Source organism: Lontra canadensis, unplaced genomic scaffold (genome assembly GCF_010015895.1).
Source record: "Lontra canadensis isolate GAN:19392208 unplaced genomic scaffold, GSC_riverotter_1.0 scaffold10, whole genome shotgun sequence".
In the NCBI taxonomy this organism is placed as follows: domain Eukaryota; kingdom Metazoa; phylum Chordata; class Mammalia; order Carnivora; family Mustelidae; genus Lontra; species Lontra canadensis.
In genome coordinates, this window is record NW_022631004.1 from 28630320 (window position 1) to 28645770 (window position 15451).

The following is a 15451-nucleotide window of genomic DNA, read 5'->3' on the forward strand; positions in this document are numbered from 1 at the left end:
AGAAAACCATACAAGCAGAATATTGAGTCAACATTGGTTAAGAACAGTCCATGGCACCTTTGTATAACTTATGCCAATTATGTAATTTCATTCTATAATTGAATATTCAAGCCTTGAGCAACTAAGAACAGAAGTTAAAAGGTACCTGAATTTAACAAAAAGGAATCTGATAAAAATAATAAACATAGAGGCTTAGACCAATGTCAGTCAACAATAGGTAGGTCACAGGAATATCAGAAGGAATTGAGAGGAGAAAAAGTTTCACAGAAAGAAATTTTCTTTCAGGTAGATGTGATAAAAATTTTCAATGATTTTTTGGAGAGAAAATTTTCAAAAAATTAAAAGCCTATCAGAACATCTCCAACATCCCCCTGTAGGATACATATAGAATACATATAATTTATTTTATGAATTTTATTAAATAAATGGGCATAATGTATACATAGGTCTTATTGCAGAGTATAGTTTTAAGAATTTTCTAATCATTACTTTATTAACATTTTAAGATCTAGTGCACAAAATAAAGCCCTCCAGATATTGTTATTATAATCTTGACCAGGTTTATCCCTTCTGAGAATTGCAGTTATAAAATAGACTCATTTCAGCATGGGACATAAGTCAAGGTTAACTTGTCTGGCAGTGCCACAAACTCAAATACAGCCTGACTGACTCTCTTCCGTATTAGAGACTGTGCTACCTCCCTATGTCCCTTTCATTTTCTTTTTCCTGAGCAGTCTTTACTGCACTTCTCAGAATCCCATGCGGTGAGGTCAGGGCATGTGACTGGTTCTGACTAATGAGTATAAGCATAAGTGACGTGAGTCACTTTAGGACCAAAGAATAAAACAACAGGGTCAGTTTTCCATGCACTCTCTTTCCCCCTGCTCTGCTTATCATGGATGCTCTGTATCAAGATGGCAGAGCCATAGAACAGAAACAGCCTGGATCCCTGAGCCATTATTTGAACGGAGCTATCCTGAAGAGGTAGAGGCATCTCCTTTGCATGAGGAAGAATATATATTTTTTTGTCTTAAGACAATGAGATTTCAGGGTTTGTTTGTTATAGCAGCCTTACTGAGATTGCTTTGACTAAGACGTTTTCCTTCCAAGCTGGGTGTCATAACAATATTATTCTTCGTTGACAATATGCAGCTCTACATTTTAAAGAACTCATTGTTACTACTGAGAATGTAAGCATTTTTATTATTCCACATTTGTCTTTCTTTACGCTCTATACTCCTGTCTAAATCATTATCCCTCACACAAATGCCAGTAAGTCACAATTATTTGGGGGTTAGTTCATATTCAATGAAAATATATGTTATTTATATTATCTATATTAAAGTCTTAGTTCTTTCCTGTTTGAAATGTTCTTTCTTCAGATATCTCGTTGGCCAAATTCCTTATCTTCTTCTTCTTTTTTTTTTTTCATACACAAGCTGGCGATGCTTTATTATACAGAGAAGTTGGCAAAGGACAGCTTCATTTTTGTCAAAGAATCTCCACCAAAAATTTCTAGTGATTCATGGGGTGATCCAGTTAACATAATAAAACAAGAGCTGATATTTATGGAGTCCTTGCAATATTCCAGAGGTATTAAATGAGATGTAAATCCCACCATAAAAACTGGAATTTTCATTAGGACCCAGACTTAGAAAATGCCGAGCTTCAAAGATACAAACTTGCATAGACTGAGGACTCCCATTTCCAGAAGTTTGAAAACCTCCTTTCTTATCTCGGGAATGTCCATCATCCTCCTCAACTTCTGATCTCTCCAGTTCCAGTGAAAAATGAGAAACTTTAAGGGGTTCAAATTATTGCCACCTTGTTTAATGAGTTCTTTAATTCTCCCCAGTGTTCCTACGCCAGGTGCACCACACGCTTCTCCAGCAACTTTACCTGCTCTTGGACCTTAATGTGTTTTGCAAATAATTTCATAACTTTGCTGTCTCCTCTAAATGCTGTCATTGACCTAATGAGCACCAAGGCCCAGACAGCAGAGCTGCAGATGATCAACACCAGGACTGATTTCTTCTCATTATGGTTTTTCCGAAGTTTTACCCACTTAGGGCAGATTTCTTTTAGGTATGATGAGAGACTATGAGTCAAATCATTGGCCTTGAGGAAACAGGAGTCTTGTAGGGTTAGTTCTTCTAATTCAATCACTGAACGATTGCTGCTGTAATAGTCCTTCGTCAGTTTCTGTAGGTCTTCAGGGGTCCATGGTTTTGGCTCTGATTTTGCAAGAACATTTGTAATTTTCTTCTTTCTTCTCTTCCTTGTCTTGGTGGCATCTTCTCTGTTTCCTTTGGTTGTATCAAGAAACATTCTTTAGGCTGTTTGGTCTTCTTTGACAGGGCAGGTACTAGAGCTGTTTCCTGCTGCATTTCTGGGTCTCCTCCTCCTTCACCATCTGAGGCTTCACCATCTGCTGGCTGCTCCTGCAGGCTGGTTCTCCCACCACTCGTCTCCAAGGTTGTCTGCCATCTCCAGTGGGACTAGTTGTGAGCAGACCACCAAGTGAAAGCGGACAGTGGCAGGTATTCTCCTTGCCTCCAAGCCGAGAGGCCAGTGTTGGCAACCAGCACGCAGGGCCTCTCCTCAGACCTTCCTTATCTTCTTTAACTCATCATTTGTCTCACCTTCTCAGTGAGGTCTACCCTGACTATGCTAGTTAACATCACCAACCCCACCTCTGTGTGTGCATGCAGAACCAAAACCCTCTTGCCCTTCTCTATCATTTATTATAGTCATAGAAATTTCCCTTCTTATATACTAAATAATTTACTTATTTATTGCAATTATCATCTATATTGCATCAATCTCTGCCCTCATTGTAAATACTACTGAGGGTAAAGAATTTTGTTCATTGTTAAAGAATTGCCTACCACCTAGAAGGAAGGCAATAAATAGTTGTTGAATGACAAAAAAAATCATTTAGAGCAAGACATGGTGCTGTATGCAGTGAGGGATACAAAGATATGCAAGATGACATTTTGTACTTGGCCTTGATGAGTTTAAAATTTAGCAAAAGAAATCAGTGAAGTACAGACATCACTACAATATTAAGTATAAATTGTATGTGTGCAGGAGATAAGATTGTTTGCAGTTTAGTCACAGGCTGTGTGTGTGTGTTGAGATGCTTACACCCTTATAAAACAGTTTCATTCTTAAATTTGTCCTATTGCCTTTTACCTTGTTAGATTTATAGATCCAGGCAACAGTTAAATGTTTGGGCTATTCCATAACTCTCAAGTTTAACAAAATAAGAATGCTCCCAGATAGCTAAAATTATGTGTAGAATAAACAGTCCCGTGAACTCATGCTTGAGTCTATGCTAAGAAGTTCCTTGAGGATACTGTTCATTACATTATAATGTGTGTGCTCCATGAGGACTTTAAGCAGAAATAGGCAGAAGTCTTAAGTATCTGGAATAGTTTAGTGTCTGCTGAACAATTGGTCTACTTCTGTCATAAGGACCGTGCGAATTGCATAATTAATCAGGCTTTCCTTTTTAAACAGTCCATTTGAAAGCTTGGAGCCAAATTTGTGGTTCATCTATTGCAAAGGCATGGTCTTTATGGCTTGCATTTTAATATTTTCCTCATTCCTCAGTCCACTTTATGTCTCTTCCCTTGTTTTGATTTTCCCTTATAACATCCTTTTAAAGCTTGCTTTCTTTAACTTTAACTTTAAATTTATATATATCCCTATAAGCCACACTAAATCCTTTTTGAAAGAAGTTAGGGGAAACGTAAAGCAGTTGTTGTATATCTACTACTATGAGTACACATTGTTCTAGGTCTATGGAAGGGAAGATAAAAAAGAAAGGAGGCAGGCAACTAGACAAGCAAAGAAGAAGGAAAAGGATGTAGAAAGAAAATAAAAAGATGATATAGCCCCTGCCCTCAAGGAACTTGAGGAGCGATTGTGCAGAGCTCCGGAGCAGCTTCAGTGCTCATTGATTTCTCCCCTCTCTGAACTCTAACAGTACTTATACTCAATAACACTCAATTTAGTTCTTGCTGACATACTGCCTGGTATGGTCTGTTTATTGTTTTATGTGGCTAAGTGTTGCCTTTTGGGCAGGGATCTTGTGTTAACTTCTCCTGTCCTCTCATAGTGAGTAGTGCTGTTGCTACACAGATTGATTGATCGAGAAGCCACTCTTACCAGGAGGATGGTTGAGCCCCTTCTGATATATAGACTGGTGTAGCTGATCCCCTTTAACCCGTTAATCCCTCAACAGCATTGACTGCCTGATTTATCGTTTCCATGTACAAGGATCTTTGAGGAAATGGACTCTTGAATATAGTTCCTTGTGCCAAGTCTGTGTCTAAATTTGTTGCTATGAGGGGAATTGAAACTGATATTTGAAAATTGAAATTTAATAATAATTAATTATTGCATTCAACAGAGATGCTGAGTGCTTACTCTGTGTCAGGCACTGTTTTATGTTTTTTGTAACACATCAGTATACAAAACAAAACAATGTATCAGTAAACAAAACAAGAATCCTGCCCTGATAGTGTTTACATGTAAGCAGAATGGGGAGAGAGGGGAAGAAGGCAAACTTTAACATTAGATATAAGAACTAGTAATTATATAGTATGTTACAGCAAGCAGACATGAATCTGCTGCCCGATGGTAGGGTGTTGCAATTATAAATAGGGAGGGCCTATTGATAAGAGACATTCATGCGAAGACTGAAAGGAATGGAGAGTCAGATATGCCCATATCTAGGCAGAGCCACTGCAAAGTTTCTGGAGGATAAATGTATTGGGAAGACTCAAGAAGCAGCAAGAAGGTGATGTGATTGGCATAGAGTGATGAGGAGAGAATGGTAAGACGTGACATAAGAGTGCCAACAGGGATCCGGATCACATATGACTGTAAAATCCTATGGGACTTGGGGTTTATTCCTAATAGAATAGGAAACCACTGAAGGAAATTGAGAATGACATGGCTTATTTTGATTTTGAGAGATATATTTTGTTGCTTTGTTCAGATTAGATAGAAGGAAGCAATGGTAGAAGCTAGGAGACCAGAGAGGAGACTATGGCAATATCTAGGTGACAGGACCTGGAGACTCAGACTATGGGCTGTAGCTATGAAAGTGGTAACAAGTGACCAGATTCTAGAAATATTTTTTAAAGGTGAAACATACATTATTTCCTGATGGTTTTGGATACAGGACATAAGAGAATGGAATCAAGAATGACCCAAGGTTTTTGGTCTGAGTGAATTAAAGCATAGAGTTCCCATTCACTGAGCAGAAAAAGACTCCTGGAGGTATAGATTTGAGAGGGAGGAGAAGGAGTGTAGTTTTGAACATGATACTTTTAAAATTTCTATTATATATCTAAGTGGAGCTTGTTAGTGGAAGGCTAATTTACAAGAGAGATCTGGAATGGAAATGTAAACTTGAGAGGCATTGGAATATATATACTATTTAAAGCCATCAGACTATATGCCACAAGAGATGAGAACAGATAGAGATGATGAGGCCCAAGGAATGAGCCTGTGACCCTCAGTCATTGATAATTAAGAGGAAGATACCAGCAAAGGACGCTGGGGTGTGGCCAATGAGGTCATAGAAAATCAAGAGAGACTGGTGTCCTAAAAGCCCAGCACAGAAAATGTACAAATGAGGAAGGAGTTATCAACTGAGTCAGAGCTACTAGAGAGTCCATTCAGATGAGGACAGATCTAGCAATGCAGATCCGTGACCTTGATGAGAGCAGTTTCAGTGGACTGGTGCGGCCAAGGGATTTATTGGATTGAGTTTAAGAAAGAATAGTAAAAGGAGAATTGAAGACAGTGAGTAGAGATAGCTCTTTCAAGGATTTTGTTGCAAAGGGGAACAAAGGAATAGGTTGGTAATTGGCAAGGAAGTGAGGATGACTAGAAGGTGGTTTTGTTTTCTGTTTTTTTTCCAAGATGAAAGAAATAGCAATATAACAAATTTTTGTATGCTGATGGAACTGTTTCAGTAGAAAATGAAAAAAAATCATTGATGCAAGAGAGGGTCGAGGCAAGAATTGCTGAAGTACTGGCCTTGAATATGCAAGAGGGGAGTGGAAGCAAGTGATGAGTACAGACTGTCTGCAGGTGGGGGCCTAGATTTAGGTGTAGACAGGACAGCAGAGCATGCAGAAACAGATGCTGCTGATGAGTAGAATGTGGTGTAATAATAACCACTGTTTATTACACACATAGGTTGTGCTAAGCACTTAATATTTATAAAGAAATTCACAGAAATCCCAGTGTGGTTGGTACTTTCTTCCATATTTTACAGATCATGAAACTGAGGGTCAGAGAGTAGAATAACTTGCCCAAGGTCACACTGTGCCTGGTGAGCAATAAAGTGGTGATGCCAGGATCTAAGCCCACACCTTTCTGACTCCAAAACCCATGGTGGTAACCTCTGCTCTCTGCTGTTTCTATAGGGGATAGGTCTATGGTCTCTCAGGCATGGACCCTAGGGAGAATAATTAGGCATCTCCCCAAAGATCCATCAAATTCTAGCAGAAACCACAGCAAGATGGGAGTCAGGAGGTTGGAGTCAGCACAATTTGTCACCTGTTCTCTTTCTGTCCAGATGCTGAATTCCAAGTAACCACAAAATGGAAGGCCATGGGAAATCTTCCCCCAAGAATACTATTAACATTTACTGTTCTTCTCCATGGAAGGAGGAAATAGGAACTTGTCTACAGCCAATTGAGTAGGTCAGAGGAGGAGATGGAAGTGGAGGGAGGTCTAGCCCAGAGCTTCCAACACTAACTTATGCAATTGAATGCCAGATCTGAGTACAATACAAGGGTTGAGTACAATGTAGTCTATCCTCTTGTATCACCTTCTGTGTGTAATTTGTCCAACCTCTAGAAAACTAGAACTAGACTATGCTTGAGACTAGAGACCACTTACTCCAACCTCCCACCCAGTGGGGAATGCTCTCATAAATAATCTTGCCAGATCCTCTTAGACAGTTCCATTCATGGCAACCTCATTGCCTTATTGGAGAGTTGACTCCATTATTAGACAGCCACAATTGTCCTTTTTTTTTTTTTGCCTTAAATGTTGCCGAAATCTGCTTTCTTCTACGCCTTCCACAACTCTTCCCCCCATTGCAATGATATAGTTACACCTGTTCTGGAAGGCAGGTATCTGAGGATCCTTAGTATCTTCTGGGGGGGGGCAGAGAAGAGGTCATTTATTTCTATAAACTTATAACTTCATGTGGAGGTCACAGGAGCAAATGAGGGCAACAGCCAGGGGCCCTGCTTTACGGAACATTGGGCAGTGATGCTTTGGCCCTGATGATGCAGAGTAATACTAGATTCGGTGTAGGCTCTGACATTATGCCTGTGCTCTGTACTTGGACCCTCGGGCTTCCTTCTTCCACAGGTGTCTGCTCTGCCATGATTCTCCTAGCAATCCTTGTTTGGCAGAGAGAGAGAGAGAGAGCCAAACAATCTCCCTGAACCACTCCCTCCTCAGATTATTCTGATTTATCTGAGCAGTCCTTACTTGTAATGAGCCATCCTTGAGGGAACCCTGACTTTATCACCTATCAAAGCAAGTGCATAGCTTGAAAGAGAAGCTGTCAAGTCTGAAATGCCATCTTTCTCACAGAAAGAAGGAAATCTGTGAGGTGCCAGAGGCAATAGTGGTGAATGGTTCAGATGTGGTTTGTGCTATCTCTGCCTGTCACAGAGTAAAGGGAAAGCCATTTCATAAAGTTCCCCAGGAGCAGGCTACTACACCAAGGTCCAGGTGTCTCTGGGGAAATACTTTGCTGCATTAAGGTGCAAAAGTAACACTTTTCTCTTCCTTTTTTCCTGTAAACTCTAAACTGGCTCTATCTGCTGTAATTTTTTCTTCCTAGGGACAGCTATATGACTAAGCCATGAATTAAGGGGACATTCTGTTCTAGGCTGGTGCAGTGTGGGCATGGAGTCCTATCTTCAAAGAGGTACAGGGTGGGAAAAAGAAACTCAAATGCTCTGCTCACCTCACCTGCCTGTCCTCCTACCTGTTCCTGCAGTCCTACCCCAGACTCTTCAGCAAAGAAACAAGCATAACAGGAAGAGGACCCAAGAAACTGTGTAGCTGGGCTTGCCAGTGGCTGAAAGATGGTCAATCTGATTCCAGAAAGTAGAAGAAAAAGTCAGATGGATGGACAACAAGGGTATGGAAAAATCCATCACTTTAAGGCTCACTGTCTGCTATAATCAATTAAAACATTTCCAGGCTGATGAACTCTTTTCTTTCTGATTTCTTTCTGATTTCTTTTCAGTTCTGATGAACTTTTCTTTCTGAAAGAGTTGGATACTAATTCATCATCCTTGACCCTGTTACACAACACAGGACAGTTGTTGACAAAGCCTGGAGCTATTTCCCTGGTGCTCTCTGCTGGGTGACCAGTCACAAGGAAGAAAACAAAACAAAACAAAAAATGTAATAATAAATCCCTGCTATATCCCAGGTATCATGCTAAGCATTTCACATGTGTTAACACACTTAATCCTCCACTCTGTAAGAAGCAAGATGTTATTAAATCTTACAGATAGAAGCACCTACATGGCTTAGTTGGTTAAGCAACTACCTTTGGCTCAGGTCATGATCCTAGCTGGGGTCCTGGGATGGAGCTCTGCATTGGGCTCCTTGCTGGACAGGGGGTGGGGGTGGGGAGCATGCTTCTCCCTCTCCTACTCCCCTGCTTGTGCATACTCTCTCTCTATCAAATAAATAAATAAAATCTTTTAAAAAATAAATCTTACAGATAAGGAAACTGAGGCTTAGAAATGTTGAATAGCTTATTGTACAGGGCTGAGCTTTGGTTGACCTGAGGTTTATTATACAATACCTTAGATTAAATGCATTGTATACCAATCCCATCATGAGAAATTCAGAATTATCTTGATTCTTCTTTGGATTTTGATTGAACCTAACATTGTTTGAAATTAAGTGGGTCTTGAATCGTTTTCTGGTTAATTGGTAGGTATAATTGGTTTTAGGAATTACAGGATGATTTCCATAGAGTGAGTGTCAACATTTGGAGGGTGCATGGAGAGGTTGCCAAAAAAATTCTGGCCTGATAGAGTGGATCTAAATCTTGCTTACAATTCAGTTGAATGGGGATATATCAAGCACCTGTTGTAGTTTAGTCCTCTATTAGGCATTATGGGAGAGCAAAGTAAAGGCATTCTCTTTCCTTAAGCAATTTATAAATTGCTTGAAAAGACACAGGGTACAGTTGTTTAACTACATGTAATAATGTAGGTAAGTTATAACAAAGGCTCAAATGAGCTGTGGAGACAATAAGAACTCAAGGAGGTCAGAGGCCAGAGGTGAGAAATGGAGAAGCTGCAGTACTCAGACAATATTCAGTGTGGAGGAAAACTTGATCTGGGCTTAAAAGAGTGTAGTATTTGCCAGGGAAGAAAGAAATGGAGATCTTTTAAATGGGAGAAGGAGGAGGAAATATGTTCAAAGGAGAATGCTAAAAGTGTTTGGGGGATCATGAGGCACCCATGTTGATTGGAACCATATAGGAAATAGCTGAAGATCTGGTAGGAAAGGTAATCAGGTATTGAATGTTAACCTAGAATGTGAACCTCATTCCAATGATCATGGAGATCCTTAATAGGTTCTTGAACAAGAAAAGTTTCCAGAAACTGAATCTAAGAGTGACATTCTGGGGAAATAGTGGAGCAAAGCTTGTGGGACCAAAGATCATTTGGGGAGATTTTGACATGATCAAAGAGTGAAGTCATGAGCACTCAACCAAGGTGAAAGTGGGAGAGCAAAGCAAGGGCTGAGTGGGACCCAATTCAGTAGACATATGAATGGAGGACGTGGGGAAGTGGGGAAGGAGTCAAGGATGACTCCACAATTTAAAGTCTTCATAGTGTCAAGTTGTCATTCTCGTTTTGGAACAGGATCCAGATGAAAGTATTTCCTGTTTGGGAAGAAGCAGTGACCCAGAAGTCCAGAAGCCTTGGGCTGAGGTTTTATCTCTATATTAGTTTTAGCCGACTCACCCCTGCCCTACCCACAGGCTTGAAGACTCCTAAAATACACTTTGAGTTCCCTTCTAGGAACTACATGTAGAACTCTCTATGAGGAGGACTGGGGAATGTTTATCTCTCTGCTTACCTCTTTGCCCCCATGCTAAGCATGGATTTCTCTCCAAAATTTAGACATTCCAGCAGCCCACTTAGAAATGCAAGAACTACTGTACATCATTCCGTGCCATTATGGACTCGCTGAGAATTTGTTCTTACAGAAGCTAACTAATATTCAGAGGGTAGACAGAGCTGGGCGTGTTAAACCTCATTAGCTGTGTGGTTGGGTCATGGTGCCCGCCCATGAGGCTGTTAAATGGCAGCATTGTCAGGATAAGACAATGCAACTGTCCCACTGCATTAACAGCCCATCAATCCCTATAGCCTCACGCACAGCCCCCTCCTCAAGCCTCAGGCTCCTTGCAGAGGCAGTGTGTGGAGGCTGAAGCTGACTAAACAGGAGGGACAGTAGCATGTGCTGTTTCAGGCTTCTGATGAACAAAGGAATGGTATAGACAGAAGAATGCTAAAACTTTGGGCTTCACCTCATGATAAGATCTGGCATTACCCATGTCACAAGAATAAATAAACAACAAAAGTGACTCCAAGTGGAACCTAATTTCTTCAGCGCTAGGTAGCCTCTTTTGTCATCTTAAGGGATAGAGTGACTGCAGGGAAGCAACAGACAGGGCTGGTCTCATACACAGATGGGAATGATTGGTTAATAGCTCCTTGGTAAGATTTCAAGGCAACAATAAATATCTGACCTGCTAAAACATAAATCCTCTATATTCTGAAGTACAGCCTAAAATTCTGACTATCACATATCCATTGCTCTGAGAAATTGCATTTTGGTCACCAAGTGACAGGTGACCTCTTTTGAATTTCTCCAAGTGGGTAACACATAAGTCATGTAAAGTATCCTGTATATCTATTTTATCTTCTCCATTACTAGTTAATAATGTCACTTAGTATCTATACCATGCTTTGTAGATACATGATAATTTTTTAGTTTTTTATATATATATATATATATATATTTCTTTTCAGTGTTCCAGAATTCATTGTTTATGCACCACACCCAGTGCTCTATGCAATATGTGCCCTCCATAATACCCACCACCAGGCTCACCCAACCTCCCACCCCCTGACCCTCCAAAATCCTCAGTTAGTTCCTGAGAGTCCACAGTCTCTCATGGTTCATCTCCCCCTCCAATTTCCCCCAACTCCCTTCTCCTTTCCATCTCCCCATGTCCTCCATGTTATTCCTTATGCTTCACAAATAAGGGAAACCATATGATAATTGAATCTCTCTGCTTGACTTATTTCACTCAGCATAATCTCTTCCAGTCCCGTCCATGTTGATACAAAATTTGGGTATTCATCCTTTCTGATGAAGGCTTAATACTCCATTGTATATACGGACCATATCTTCTTTAATCCATCTGCCCGTTGAAGGGCATCTTGGTTCTTTCCATAGTTTGGCAACTGTGGCCATCGCTGCTATGAACATCGGGGTACAGATGGACCTTCTTTTCACTACATCAGTATCTTTGGGTTAAATACCCTGTAGTGCAATCACAGGGTGAAAGGGAAGCTCCATTTTTAATTTCTTAAGGAATCTTCACACTGTTTTCCAAAGTGGCTACACCAACTTGCATTCCCACCAACAGTGTAAGAAGGTTCCCCTTTCTCCACATCCTCTCCAACACATATTGTTTACTGTCTTGTCAATTTTGGCCATTCTAACTGGCATAAGGTGATATCTCAATGTGGTTTTGATTTGAATCTCCCTGATGGCTAGTGATGATGAACATTTTTTTCATGTGTCTGTTAGCCATTTGTATGTCTTCTTTGGAGAAGTGTCTGTTCATGTCCTCTGCCCATTTTTTGACGCAATTATCTGTTTTATGTGGGTTGAGTTTGAGGAGTTCTTTATAGAACTCTTTATAGAACCCTTTGTCTGTACTGTCATTTGTGAATATCTTCTCCCATTCCGTGGGTTGCCTCTTTGTTTTGTTGACTGTTTCCTTTGCTGTGCAGAAGCTTTTGATCTTGATGAAGTCCCAAAAGTTCATTTTTGCTTTTGTTTCCTTTGCCTTTGGAGACATGTCTTGAAAGAAGTTGCTGTGGCCGATGTTGAAAAGGTTACTGCCTATGTTCTCCTCTAGGATTCTGATGGATTTCTGCCTCACTTTGAGGTCTTTTATCCATTTTGAGTTTATCTTTGTGTATGGTGTAAGAGAAGGGTTGAGTTTCATTCTTCTACACATAGCTGTCCAATTTTCCCAGCACCATTATAATTTTTTAGTTTTAAAAATCCAAGAGATATTAATAATAGTCCCAGTTTATGAAAAAGGAAAGGTCACATTTGTTAAATACCATATTTTACTTTTTCAATTTGAAAAATACTGTTTGCACATGTTAAAGATTTATAAATCAGATGGCTCTTATAATTGTTATATATGTTTTTCTAATATAGTATCCAGTCTTAAAGGAAAATGGTTACTAAATAGGTACCATGTAATACAGTATTATCAAACTAGTCCACTGGCAATGCCTTCATAGTGTGCATTTTGACAAGGTATGTTGATGGAATGAAAAAAGGAGAAAAGTTCAGAGTTTGGAATTTTATGGAGAGGCAGTATCATCAGACCAGGGACCAGAGGAGGTAATCCAGGCCAGCAGTTCAAGGGCTCTCTACATCTTCAGAGTGGGGATAGAGAATGCATGAAAGGTCTTGAGTTTGCCAACCATAAACACATTCCTGTTTTTGAGGTTGGGGGCATTTATGTGTATTATGTAAGTATGTGAATACATTTTAGCCATCCTCTCTGTGATGCCAAGCCTTCTGTCATCTACATCGTAATGTCTTCTTCTTTTTTTTTTTTTTAAAGATTTTATTTTATTTATTTGACAGAGAGAGATCACAGTAGACAGAGGCAGGCAGAGAGGAAGAGAGAGAGAGGGAAGCAGGCTCCCCACTGAGCAGAGAGCCCGATGCGGGGCTCGTTCCCAGGATCCCGAGATCATGACCCGAGCCGAAGGCAGCGGCTTAACCCACTGAGCCACCCAGGCGTCCCTACATCGTAATGTCTTCTACTGATTCCATGACACATTAGCTTATATCAACATTTCTCAAACATATGAGGCCACCATGCACTTATAAAAGTGGACTTCTTTAATGTAACATCAACAAGAGCTCAAGATAAAAATTTGTACGTTTTCCTTCAATTTTCCTTCTGTAATAAACCAATAGGTTTGTGAGGCACTCAGCCTCAGAGACTGGGATTGGATCCTGATCCTATGATTCTGGATAAGTAATGTTAACCTCCATGCTTCAGTTCTTCTTATCCCTTGCCCTAACCAAAATTTAGATGATTTCTACAAATTTGAGATCTTTTTTCTCATATTCCTTGTAGCTGAGAATTGGGAGGTTTGGCAATTATTTTCTTTGCCTTGGTTGCCACTTTCAGACCATTTCACCCTTCCTTTTGTAAAATCCTTTAAGGCTCAAATCAAATGGCTATCTCAGTTTTCCCCCTTTCCCTAATAGTCATTTAAGGAACTTCTTGTCATGTAGCTTTATTTATTAAGATTTAACACTTGATTTGCCATCTTTCACTTTTCAATTCCTGCTTGTGTCCTAGGCAAAGATAACACCCTACTCTAGACACCTGGTCTCTTGATTCCTTGAATTTCTCATGTCCAGTGACTTTTCCCACTCAGCTGAGCCACTTGCTCCATGATAACATGCTGGACATCATCATCACCAGAAACTTTGCCTCTAAAATCATGAACTCAAACATTCACCTTTATACTAAAACCTGCTATTCTACCTCAGTTGCCACACTACTTGCATTGCATGGGTATTCTGACCTAAAAACTCTCAACCCATTCAATCCTATTTCTATCCATCCTCATCCTCCTGTCTTCACTTCTCACTTTATCCAGCTTAGTGTTACTATATTAATTTAATCAACCTATTTGCAAATAACTTTGAATCAATTATTTATTATTTTTTTGCTTCACTTACTTTGAAAAACCTTCAATAGACCACCTTCTCCATGCCCATGCCTGATCAGCTGAACATAGTAGGAGAAAACAATAGAAGTGGATAGATTGACATTATTACTGATATCACACTATCCTAGGTCAAGTTCCCTGGAAATCCATTCTGAGGATTAGAGATTCATGTTCTCTAAGATTCTGGCTGTTCTCATTTCCCCCCATATATTATATATATGGGTAGAAAACTGCCAAGAATTATATATGTAACTCTAATCCTAACCCTAATCTTAATTACATATATATATATATATATATATATATATATATATATATATTAGTCATTGATTTAGGCAGTATAGAAGTATATTGTGCCCTGATAAATGGCCTCCCATTCTTTTAGGGTATCATAACAAAGCTGGCACCTCACACGTGCCCACAAAAAACTATACTATTGCTTTATCAGTTGGCAATTTCTGGATAATAATAAGTAATAGGATAAGTAAATGTCATGGTGATGTATCTTTGCCTTCCCTCCTTGCTATATGGTGGATCTCCTGGCTAGATGGGATGTTATGCAGGATCCCATGTTGGTAAGACTTTAGATGGTGTGCCAGATGAGGGCCCCAGTCACAAAAAGCAAGCCCATACCTAGAATTTATGTTAATGCCATCAAGATAAATCTCTATTCAAGATAAGTCATTACGAGGAATTTCTGTTTCTTCCAGGTTGGAGTTCAATATAACCCACTTGACACCAAATGTTAGGTCATTCTCCTCTAGGTATGATGCCATTTTGGAGACTCAGCATTTGTTTCTGTTGTGAGCAGGTTAGACATTAAATCAGCCTTGAGCTTCTCAGCTCAACCCATGCTGTTGAGCCCATGCATTTCATCCATTCCTGCCACCATAGTCACCTCATTTGTGAACCCACCGTGCAAGTTGGGGAGTTGCTAACAAAGTCTAACTTAATTATTCATTGACTGGCTTAACTATTCTGGTGCTCTCTGGAGGGCATTAACATATGACAAAAAATCTTTACACTTTGGGCCACTCCCATAGATCAGTCCATAAGTCCCCTTTCTGGTCCCAACTACTCAATCATTTTTTTTGTTGTTGTTGTTGTTGTTTTTTTCTACAACCCCTTACCAACAGGTCAAACCATTCATCACTGTCCATGAGGTCATATATAGTATTATCTGAGGCCACTTTAACTGCCACGCAAGGTAAACAACCAGGTGTGTCACTTGAAATTCTTGCCTGCTGGTAAAATTTAATGTCATTGCTATCTTTCAGGACCACCTCTGAGTGGGGCTAATGTACAGCAAAAGTTCATTTTCAGTTTCCAGCCACATACCAGACTAACCTATCTAG

The 15451-nt window shown here is 39.9% G+C and overlaps 1 pseudogene; it reads right to left on the reverse strand.

The window, feature by feature from the left end:
- Positions 1 to 1626: 1626 nt before the first annotated feature.
- LOC116866758 lies at positions 1627 to 2574 on the reverse strand (annotated as a pseudogene).
- Positions 2575 to 15451: the final 12877 nt, after the last annotated feature.